Source organism: Lynx canadensis, chromosome B1 (assembly GCF_007474595.2).
Source record: "Lynx canadensis isolate LIC74 chromosome B1, mLynCan4.pri.v2, whole genome shotgun sequence".
Classification (NCBI taxonomy): Eukaryota; Metazoa; Chordata; class Mammalia; order Carnivora; family Felidae; genus Lynx; species Lynx canadensis.
This window is the reverse complement of record NC_044306.2, coordinates 171094726-171106029: the sequence shown is the minus strand read 5'-3', so window position 1 is coordinate 171106029 and position 11304 is coordinate 171094726.

Here is an 11304-nt window from a genome sequence, read left to right as displayed (position 1 = left end):
GTTTCCTAAGCAGCTGAAGCAGCATCACCAAGCCAAGGTCCCAACAGCCACACGCCCTCTCACTTTGTCACTCTTATTAGAACCCCCCATTCAAGAAAATAGGAGTTTTCAGTTTTCGTAGCTATGTGGAGCCAACTGCAAGGTGACAATGGGTTCTGGCGGAGGGGTGACAACCCAACAGAGATGAAGACACAAGGGTTCAGAGTGCATGGCAATCTGAGCCCATCTTATATGGGGTAAATAGTTCTCTGCACCTCATTGCCCCTTGATGTATTACTGTATTTCCACACAATGCAATTATAGTGATAACGAGGTTGAATTGCATTCTGTACAGAGTTGAAAAAAAAAAGAATATGTGACCCATTTTAGAAATAGTTTTTAAAAAACTTTCAGTGAGATAGCTCAACTATATGGTAAACACAATTATTAGAACAAGTTTATTGACCGGCGGGGCGGGGGCTGGGGTTTCGAGACGGCACTGGGATAGTTAGTATGGCTGACCAAGAAGCCTCCTGAAGCCACTAACCCCCTCTAAGCTTATAAGGGCACAGCTTGATCTATTTGCAACAATGACACTGGTGGTACATAATTGATGCCCAAAGTGATATTTGTTAAATAAATAACTAAAAGCTGATGGGAAGTCTGGGTGGCAGGGATGAGGAGGGGTATAAAGTACACTAGCAAGGCATATTCTGAAAATAGCTGAGTGTCTAAGACTTGGCTTCAGGAGATACCTAGGATACTGTGGACATCATCTTAACCTTGAAGATGTTCCAACAGAAAAGTATTTAGTTCTTTTTTGTAGCCAATAGAGTAGAAGTAAAATATTTTGAAGCATCTTGAAAAACACAGTGAAATATATGTATTATAAACTGCTGTGGCAAATAAACATGCACAATAATAAAGACTCAAGCACAACTCGCCTGGTTGTGGCTCAGCAGGTTGAGCGTCTGACTTTCGCTCAGTTCATGATCTCGTGGTTCATGGGTTCGAACCCCGTGTTGGGCTCTGTGCTGAGAGCTCAGAGTCTGGAGCCTGCTTCGGATTCTGGGTCTCCCTGTGTCTCTGCCTCTTCCCTGCTCATGCTCTGTCTCTCTCTCTCTTTCAAAAATAAACATTAAAAAAAAATTTTTTTAAATACTCAGGCACAACAAAGTTCATTTACTACAGTAATGGACAGGTGAACAGGTCAGCCCTTCCTCCCCCCCACCCCCCAGTTGCCCAGGGACACACAATGATAGAGACTCTGCCATCTTCCAGAAGGGGCTTTCAAGGTCACTCTCAGGGAGGAGGTTATCTTCAGTCCAGCCTACAGACGGGGACAAGGACATACAGGACCTGCACTCCCATCTCAGTGGTAAAAGCACAGTCTCATGGCCACGCCTACCTATAAGGAGGGCTGGGAAATCCAGTTCTGCTATGTGTCCGAGAAGATGAGAAAATGGGTTTGGACACCTACCATTGTCTACCATAACTTGATTAGCTGAACTTAATGATTATCCTCCCTCAGAGTGGTTCAACTAGCAACAAACTTGTTCACTTTGTTTATCTAGAAAAAAAAAAATTATCCCCCCCAGCCATCTAACAAATGCTATATACTTCCATTCTCTGAGAAATAACATACATAAGCAAACAAAAGTTCTTACAAGAAATTTGGGCATACAGGGTATGTCTTGAATTTATCACAGTTGTAGTCCAATCTCCTGTACTTTCTACGTGAAATGATAAAATCACAGTGCTTTAGAACTGAATATGAAAACAGAAGTCGTGTAACTCCATACCCTCACTTTGTGGGTAAGAACACAAGTGTTAAAATCCTCTGTGATTTTCCCAAGATAATAAGACTAGTTCGCTTGTGACAGAGCTGGGGCTAGAACCGAAACTTAGAAATAATCATTGAAATGAAGAACAGAAACCCTGAGTTTCCAAAAGACCTTTAACCATTGAGGACAGTAGGCCCATTATAATCTACTTGTAGGACTAATATTTTCTTAGAAACATTTCCATCAACAAGAGTTGAAGTCAAAATGATTGCCTTTCTGAATTGATTAAAGATGATGGATTAAAGATGACCACAAATTCTTTCCCAATCATCCATTGAGAGGTGGAGACCATTCCTCCCATCCCCCTACCTGTGCCTGATTCTGGGGTGGCCCTGTGACTGACTTTGTCAACAAAATGTAGCACAGGTGACAAGGTATAACTGCCAAGGCTGAATCTCAAGTAATCAGCAGCTTCTGAGTTCATAGACTCAGCTCCCTCTTGGAACCCAGCTGCCTTGCTGCAAAACACCTCCTGAAGAGGCAGATGGAGGAGTACTAATGCATTCAGGTAGACACTCCCACCGCTGACCCCCAGCCTCTAGCCCTACCAGCCACGTAGATCAGCCTGCCCCATAGGACCTCACCTAGATTGTAGAATCATGAGAAAATAAACTGGTTTAAGCCACTCGAGTTATAGGTGGCTTGTAATGCAGTGATAAATGATTGAAGCAACTTGCTTTAGCATCAAGCTGAGGGAGGCTACGTAGTAATTAATTTCATCAACTTAGTAAAAAACATTCCAATATTTGGGGCAATATTTGGAGAAAATAGTGTTGAAGTATTTCCTTAAATTCCTAGAAATAAATGATAGGGGCATCTATGTGATTAAGAGTGGTCAGTAGTGGGGCGCCTGGGTGGCGCAGTCGGTTAAGCGTCCGACTTCAGCCAGGTCACGATCTCGCGGTCCGTGAGTTCGAGCCCCGCGTCAGGCTCTGGGCTGATGGCTCGGAGCCTGGAGCCTGTTTCCGATTCTGTGTCTCCCTCTCTCTCTGCCCCTCCCCCGTTCATACTCTGTCTCTCTCTGTCCCAAAAATAAATAAAAAACGTTGAAAAAAAATTTAAAAAAATAAAAGAGTGGTCAGTAGAGGGATGCCTGGGTGGCTTAGTCGGTTAAGCATCCAAATCTTGGTTTGGGCTCAGGTCATGATCTCATGGTTCATGGATTCGAGGCTCACATCAGGCTCTGTGCTGACAGTGTGGAGCCTGCTTGGGATTCTCTCTCTCTCTCCTTTTCTCTCTGCCCCTCCCTCACTCGTGCTCTCTCTCTCTCAAAATAAATAAATAAGCTTAAAAAAAAAAAGGAGTGGTCAGTAGAGCTCTTCAATATGGTGAGCAGACACCTGAGAGAAGGAAGGGATCAGGTGTGTGAAGTCAGAAAATGCAAAGGCCCTGAGATAGGAGAGGACTTGGTGAAACTCAAAGGCCTTCCTCTTTACCTCCACCTCGAGTTCAGACAGAGATGGTAAAGAAGACTGGGTTTTTTCTTCTCTGTCAGCCCATTTATCTATTCCTTCATGCATACATTCAACAGTGGCTTATCTAATACCTGCAATGGCCAGGTGTTGTGATAGGGTCTCAGGATATATATGCTAATGAACAAGAGAGATAGGGGTTAGCATTAAGGTCAGGGTCGACATATCCAGAGAAGAGAAGACTGAAGTGAAATAAGTACACAAATGAATAGATGAGATACTTTTGGATAGGTAAGTTCTATAAAGAAAACTGAAAAGGACGAAATGACAAGAAGTGACTGGAAGAAGACTACTCAGATTTAGAGCTCGGGGAAGGGCTCTCCAAGAAAGTGACATTGGTATGAGACCAAAATGACAGGAAGGTTACAGCCATGCAGATATCTGAAAAAGAGGATTCCAGGCAGAGGGAACAACAAATGCAAATGTCTTGATCCAGGAATGAATTTTGCATCATCAAGAAACAGAGAGAAGGTCAGGGGGCCTGGAGAAAAATCAAGGAGGAAAGTAGTAGCAGATGAAGTCACAGATAGACAGGGCCAACTTCACGTAGAAACTTGTTAGCCATGACATGTCTGAATTTGATTCTGAGTGCAGTGGAAAGCCATCGAAGGGTTTTAAGAACAGGAGCTCTTCAATCTGATTTGTGTTCTTGGAATGTCACCCTGGCTGGCGTGGGAGGGTAGGGGAACAAGACCAAGTGAAAGATGATGGTAGCCTCGAGTAGGGTCGTATCTGCAGCAATAGGAGGAAGTATTACGCATGTTTGAAATATGTTTGGGATATAGGGTCATTCCGATCTCCTAATGGCTGAAGGTGGGAATGAAAGAAAGAGAAATCAAGAAGGACCACTATCCATTGAACTTGAACTAGGGTGACAGTGGTTCCACTTATTGAGATGGAGATAATTGTAGTAAGAGTGGGATGGCAGGACACCCTGCCATGTTGGTCATATTAAAATCCAGAACCCATTAGACACAGACATGAAGATGTCAAATAAGCGATGGGGCTTTTGAGTCTGGGGTTCAATGGGGAAGACACAGCCGGAAGAATGAGAATCATTGGTCATAGGATAGTATTTAAAGTCTTAACAGAGGATGAAAATTCCTAGTGAGTGACTGTACAGTGAAAAGAGAATGAAGTCCAAAATCAAGTCCTGGGGGACTCCAGCGTTAAGGGCTTGAGCAGAGAACACATGAGCAAGAGACAGTGAAAGGGGCAGTGATATAGAAGGGAAACTAGATTCCGTGTGGCATCACAGAAGCCAAGAGAAAATACTCTAATAAAGAATGACTGGATGTGTCCAATAATTTTCAGGGCTCAGGTAAGTGTTCTTCATCTTCCCGTTGTTCGGGCTAAAAGCCTGACCACTCTGTCATCCTCTCCTCATCCAGTCTAACTGCACATCTGACTGTTCTTCACCATGTCCAAGTCACCTTCTCACACGGATTACTGAAGTAGCCTCTTAGCTGGTCTCTTGGCTTCTGCCTTTGCTTCCTAGGTTCGTTGCCTATTGCTGCATGGAAATTATCCCAAACACTTAGCAGTTTAAAAAGAGCATTTACTACCTCACAGTCTGTATGGGTCAGGAATCCGGGAGTGGTTTAGCTGAGTGGTTCTGGCTCCAGGCATCTCATGAGGTTAGCATCAAGATGTCATCTGAAGGCTTGACTGGGGAGTCTGCTTCCAAGATGGCTCATCGACATGGCTGTTGCCACGGGACCTCAGTTCTGGCTACTGACAGGAGGTCGAAGTCCCTTACCACATAGGCTCTCCACAGGGTGCTTGAGTGCCCTCATGACATGGCAACTGGCTTCTCCCAGAACAAGCAAATGAAGAAAGAGCAAGGAGAAGGCTAGGCTACACCTTACACTTGATCTCCAAAGTCACGCACCATCACTTCCACCACCTTCATATGTGAGAAGTGAGTCACTAAATGCAGTCCCCACTCAAGGGGAGGAAATTAGGCTCCATTCTTTGAAAAGAAGAGCATTAAAGCATTTGGGGGGGGGAGGAGAGGGGCGCCTGGGTGGCTCAGTCAGTTAAGTATCTCTTGGTTTCCACTCAGGTCATGATATTGGGATTTGTGAGTTCAAGCCCTGCATCAGGCTCTGTACTGACATTGTGGAGCCTGCTTGGGATTTTCTCTCTCCCTCTGTCTCTGTCCCTCCCCTGCTCGCTTGCTCTCTCTCTCTCTCTCTCTCTCTCTCTCTCTCTCTCAAAATAAATAAATAAACTTTAAATACCCATTGTGAATTCTCATTAAAAAAAAAAAAAAAGATTTGTGGGCACATATTTTTAAACCACCACGATTCTCTATAATCTCTTCTCAAAGACAGAACCCAGAACGATCGTTTACGTCAATTCTCTCCTCAGTGGTTTCTCATCTCACTCAAGTAAAGGCCAGATTGTTACAGTGGGCTTTAGGGTCCTCCAGACTCCGGTGCCCCTGCAACCTCTCTGACCCACTTCGTAGCCCCTCTCCCTTATTCTCTCTGCTCCAACAGCTATAGCCTCCTTGCTGTTCCTGCTACCTCCCCAAGGCCTTGGCACTTGCTGTCTCTGCCTGACATGCAGAGCCTCCCAGATACCCAATGACTCATTACCCCACTTTATTTAGGTTTTTACCCAAGTGGCACCGTCTCAGGGAAATCACCCCTCGGCACTCAACGTAAAACTGCAACTCTCCACTTTCTTCCATAGCAATGATCTCATCTGCCATTCTATGTATTTTGCCTAGGTCTTTTCTGTCGTGTGTGTCTCTCCCCAGTAGCATGAAAGCCCCAGATGCGCAGGGGTGTTTGTTTTGTTCACTGCTGTAAAATCAGCACCTGGAACGGTGTCTGGCACAAATAAGGCACTCGGTGAGTATTTCCTGAATGTCTGTAGCCAGGGGTTAGAGAACAGCTGAGGGGTCATGCTTCTAAAATGAGAGTCTGATCTGGTTCTCAGGGGTTTACATCAGTGAAGGTCTGTGGAGTCAAACAAACCTGGATTTGAATCCTGGCTCTGTTGTTCACTAGCTGTGTGACCTTGGATAAATCACTCAATTTCCAGAAGTCCCAGTCTCCTGATACAGAAAACAGCACTGGTGATACTTCTGTCATCAGAATAAGCTCATACATGAAGAACGCTTGGGTGCGCAGCTATTCAATATGCACAGCTAACCTCCCAAGCAAATTGGAATTAAGTGTGGGACCTAACTTCCCATGATGAAACGTTTTAAGTAAAGAGATTGCAAATACTCGTTCCACCAATATGTAGCCCAGTGACTCTAAAGCAGGGGTGATTTTGCTCCCCACAAGACGTTTGGCAGTGTCTGGAGATATTTTGGATCACAAATGGGGAATGTCACTGGTACCAAGTGGGCAGAGACCAAGGATTTTCCTAAACATTCTGCAAATGCATTGGACAACATCTCCCCCAACCCCAGCAATGAGCTATCCCCCCAAAATTTCATCAGTGCCAAGATTAAGGAACTCTGATGTAGACACTCAGAATGAGACCATTGAGGGGCGCCTGGGTGGCTCAGTCGGCTGAGCATCTGACTTCGGCTCAGGTCATGATCTTGCGTTTTGTGGGTTCGAGCCCCGTGTCAGGCTCTGTGCTGACAGCTCAGAGCCTGGAGCCTACTTCGGATTCTGTGTCTCCCTCTCTCTCTGCCCCTCCCCCTCCCTCAAAAATAAATAAACATTAAACAAAAATTTTTTTGGAGAATGAGACCATTGAGATACAGCCATTTAAAGATCTCTCCTCATTATTCCCTCAAGCCTTCCCCCCATGCTCCCAGACTCTCCTCCTACCTCTCACCGATTATCCTCCAAATTTCTACTTTTCTTGAAAATCCCATATGAGCACTGCAAAATCTCTAAGGAGTATAGACACAGCCATCTTCACAGAGGCAAATTTCACTTCGATGAATACGGTCACGGTCAAAAACTACCTCACCATCACATTTCCTGCTTTCTCTGCCGGGAGCACTCCGCCCCAGGTGTTTCCATGGATTGTTCGCGAGCTTCATCTGCTCAAATGTAATTTCCCAAAGAGGCCTTCTCTGCTCATCCTTTCAAAACCAGCCCACCCTGTCATTCTCTAGTCCCTGCTGCATTTGCTTCTCAGAGCCCCTGACATCACACCCCATGCTTGTTTGCCTAGAACAGACGATCCTCACAGCAAGGATTTGGGTCTTCTTCACGACTCTATCCCCAAGGCCCAGAACTGTGCCTGACCCATGGTGGCTGATCAGGAAATATTTGTGGAATAAATGGGGGAAAAAAGCTTCTGGGGGCTCCTGGGCTGGCTCAGTCGGTAGAGCTTGCAACTCCTGATCTCAGGGTCATGAGTTCAAGCCCCGCATTAGGTACAGAGGTCCTTGGTAAAAAAAAAAAAAAAAAAAAAAAAAAAAAAAAAAAAAAAATTCTACGTCACATACAATGACACCTATATTTCATATTTAATAGTCAATGCAGTCATTTTCTCAAGTGCAAAAAAAATGTATTTAAGTCTCTAGGAGCTCTCACTAATAGAATCTGACCTTTGTCAGAGAGTAGCGTGGGGAGACAGAGACAGACACATAGGGAACTGATGGAGGTCTAAAGGCTTTCCAGCCCCAGTTCTGTTTCTGACACATTCACCATATGAGTAAGTGTGTCGAATGCATGTAAGAGAGGGAGGGGAATTTTTGGAAAAATCCAGATATTAGGCTTGCTTAAATGTTAACAACACCACCAATAATAAAAATAGCTACCATTTATTGAGCATTACTAGCTTCCTGATACTATGCCTTGAGTTTGAGCATACTCAATTATTTAATTCGATCCCCTTTATAGCCTCTTAAGGTATCATCACCCCATTTTTGAAATGAAGTAGAGGCCTAATGAAATAAAGCAACTTGCTCCAAGACACGCAGCTAGCAAGCTGTGGGACTGGAGTTGGAACCCAGGCCTCTGGGCACCTGGGTGGCTCAGTCGGTTAAATGTCCCACTTCAGCTCAGGTCATGATTTCGTGGTTCGTGAGTTTGAGCCCCACAACGGGGGGCTGTCTGCAGTCAGCATAGAGCCTGCTTTGGACCCTCTGTCTCCCTCTCTCTCTGCCCCTCCCCAACTCCTCTCTCTCTCTCTCTCTCTCTCAAAAACAAATAAACATTAAAAAAATAATAAGGGGGTGCTGCCTAGGTGACTCAATCAGTTAAGTGTCCAACTTCGGCTCAGGTCATGATCTCGCCGTTTGTGGGTTCGAGCCCCGCGTCAGGCTCTGTGTTGACAGCTCAGAGCCTGGAACCTGCTTCAGATTCTGTGTCTCCCTCACTTTCTGCCCCTCCCCTGCTCGTGCCCTGTGGGCCTCTCTCTCTCTCTCAAAAATAAATAAAAAACATTAAAAAAAAAAAAAAAAGAAAGAAAGAAACCAGGCCTGTGACTCTAAAACCCATCTTACATATTTAATCACTATGTAAACTTACATATTTAATCACTATGTAAACTCCAGCCTGAACCTGAATTGGGGGGAAATTCACAAATAATAAAGAACTATTCCCGCTGCAGCACAACGGGTTTTTTCCTTTTGTTCCCTTTTTTTTTGTTGCTTGTTTTGAAGTAGAAAATGTCCTCTTAAAATTGATTCTTTTAGCCATCCCAGCTTTACAGAACCATGCCTAAAAGTTTGGACAATTTTATCAAAATTGGTTTTTAAATAGTACAATGTACTTTTTAAGCTAATCATTTTACAGACTGTCCAATGTAGAAACAACTCTGCCAAAAAAAATGGGATCTCCTCACAGCCAAGAAGGAGAGACCAACTTCTTTCCTCCCAGCTCCCACGGTAGCCCAGGGCCTGGTACAAAGCAGGAGCTCAGCTGGTGCCTAGTTCACCTCTGCCTGCCGCGCCTTCCTTTCATCTACAAAACGAGAGGCTTAGTCTTGAAGGCCTCCTCCCCGGGCACAGGGTCCCTGAGGTAAGCATTTGCTAAGCACTCAGTAAAGCTTGGTCCTGGCCTCCCCTTCCCCACCCTTCAATCCATTCATACTGGAGCTACTGGTCACCTGCTCCTTAGTTCCCTGGCCTCCCAAAGGTTTGGTTCAAAGTGAGTTACCCTTCAAAACACAGCTGCCCCGGCTATGTGGCTGCTGCTTCTGCCATTTCTTGCCAATTATGTGTGATTTAAGCTGCCCTTAAATCATGGCCTGTTTAACCATGTCTTCTGCCCTGCCCGCTCCTGCCATACTCTCCCAAGAACACTGGTCCAGGAAGAGTTGACAAAAATCCAACCTCTGTCTTTACTACCAAGGCAAAGACTAGTCAACATGCAAACTCTCTGCAGAACTCCTTTGGCTATGTATAATTCAGGGAGTCCCAACTTGAATTTATTTTGCTAGAAATTACGATCTCTATAGACCTCATACCTCTCTTTTTTATCCTCTGGTATAACCTCGAATGCCATTTCAAGGTCACTTAGTTGTTCACAATTATTGGACTGATTGCATGATTTGCTACCCATACAAAGGTTCCTAATATATCTCTCATCTAGAAATTAGAGCATGTCTTCTTTCTACTTGGAAATTATATTCATATCATTTTTTATATTGTTATGCTGCTTTGTACTTTGCAAAATTGTTTCTTATACTGATCTCAGTAATAAGTCAGAAAAAGATTGTAAGCTTCACAAGGGCATGGGCCATCTCTCTTATTCCTCACAGAGTAGGTACGTTAAGTATGTTTGCTGAATGAATGGTTCATCCTGGATTAGAAGCCAGGAGTCCTGGTTTCTAGTGCTTGTTTGTTCATAGTCTAAGCCAGCACTGTGCAAGAGAAATAGAATATAAGCCTCATACTACTTAGAATTTTCTAGTAGCTACATTTTTTTAATTAAAAATAAGAGTGAATGCACTTCAACAACACATTTGACTTAATATATCCCAAATATTATCTTCCTATCATGTAATCAGCATAAAAATTATTAATAAGATATTTACATCCTTTTCTTTGTATAAGGTTTTAAAATCCAGGGTCCATTTTATAGTTACATCTCAATTTGGACTGGTCACTTTTTAAAAATAGACTTTGGGGCACCCGGGTGGCTCAGTAAGTTAAGCATCTGACTTTGGCTCAGGTCATGATCTCGTGGTTCATGGGTTCAGCCCTGCCTGGGGCTCTGTGCTGACAGCTTAGACCCTGGAGCCTTCTCTAGATTCTGTGTCTCCCTCTCTCTCTGCCCCTCCCCCACTTGTGCTCTGTCTCTGTCTGTCTGTCAAAGGTGAATAAATGTAAAAAAAATTTTTTTAAATAAATAAATAAATAAAAATAGACTTTGTTTCTATAGCAGTTTTAGATTCACAGCAAAATCACACAGAAGGTATAAAGACTCCCCACTTACTGACTCCACACTCGCACTCGGCACTCGCACAGCCTCCCCTACTATCAACAACCTGCTCCAGAGTGACATTTTGTTACAATTGATGAACCCACAATGATACATCATCATCATCCAAAGTCCATAGTTCACATTAGGATTCACTCTTGATGTTGTACATTCTGTGGGTTTTGACAAATGTAGAGTGATATGGATCCACCATTATAGTATCATATAGACTGGTTTCCTGCCCTAAAAATTCTCTGTGCTCTGCCTATCCATCCTTCTCTCCCTGCTAACCCATGGCAACCACTGATCCTTTTACTGTCTCCATGATTTTGCCTTTTCCAGAATGTCATATAGTTGAAATCATATAGTATGTAGCCTTTTCAGATTAGCTTCCTTCACTTAGTAACGCTCATTGAAGTTTCTCCCATGTCTTTTAATGGCTTGAGATACCTCATTTTTTAACACTGAATAATATTCCATTGTGTGGGTGTACCACAGTTTACAGACCTGTTCCCCTACTGAAGGGCCTCTTGGTTGCTTCCAAGTTTTAGCATTTATCAATAAACCTGCTATAAACATATGGGTACAGGTTTTTGTGTGGACATGAGTTTTCAAATCATTTGGGTAAATACTAAAGAGCACAACTGCTGGATTGTA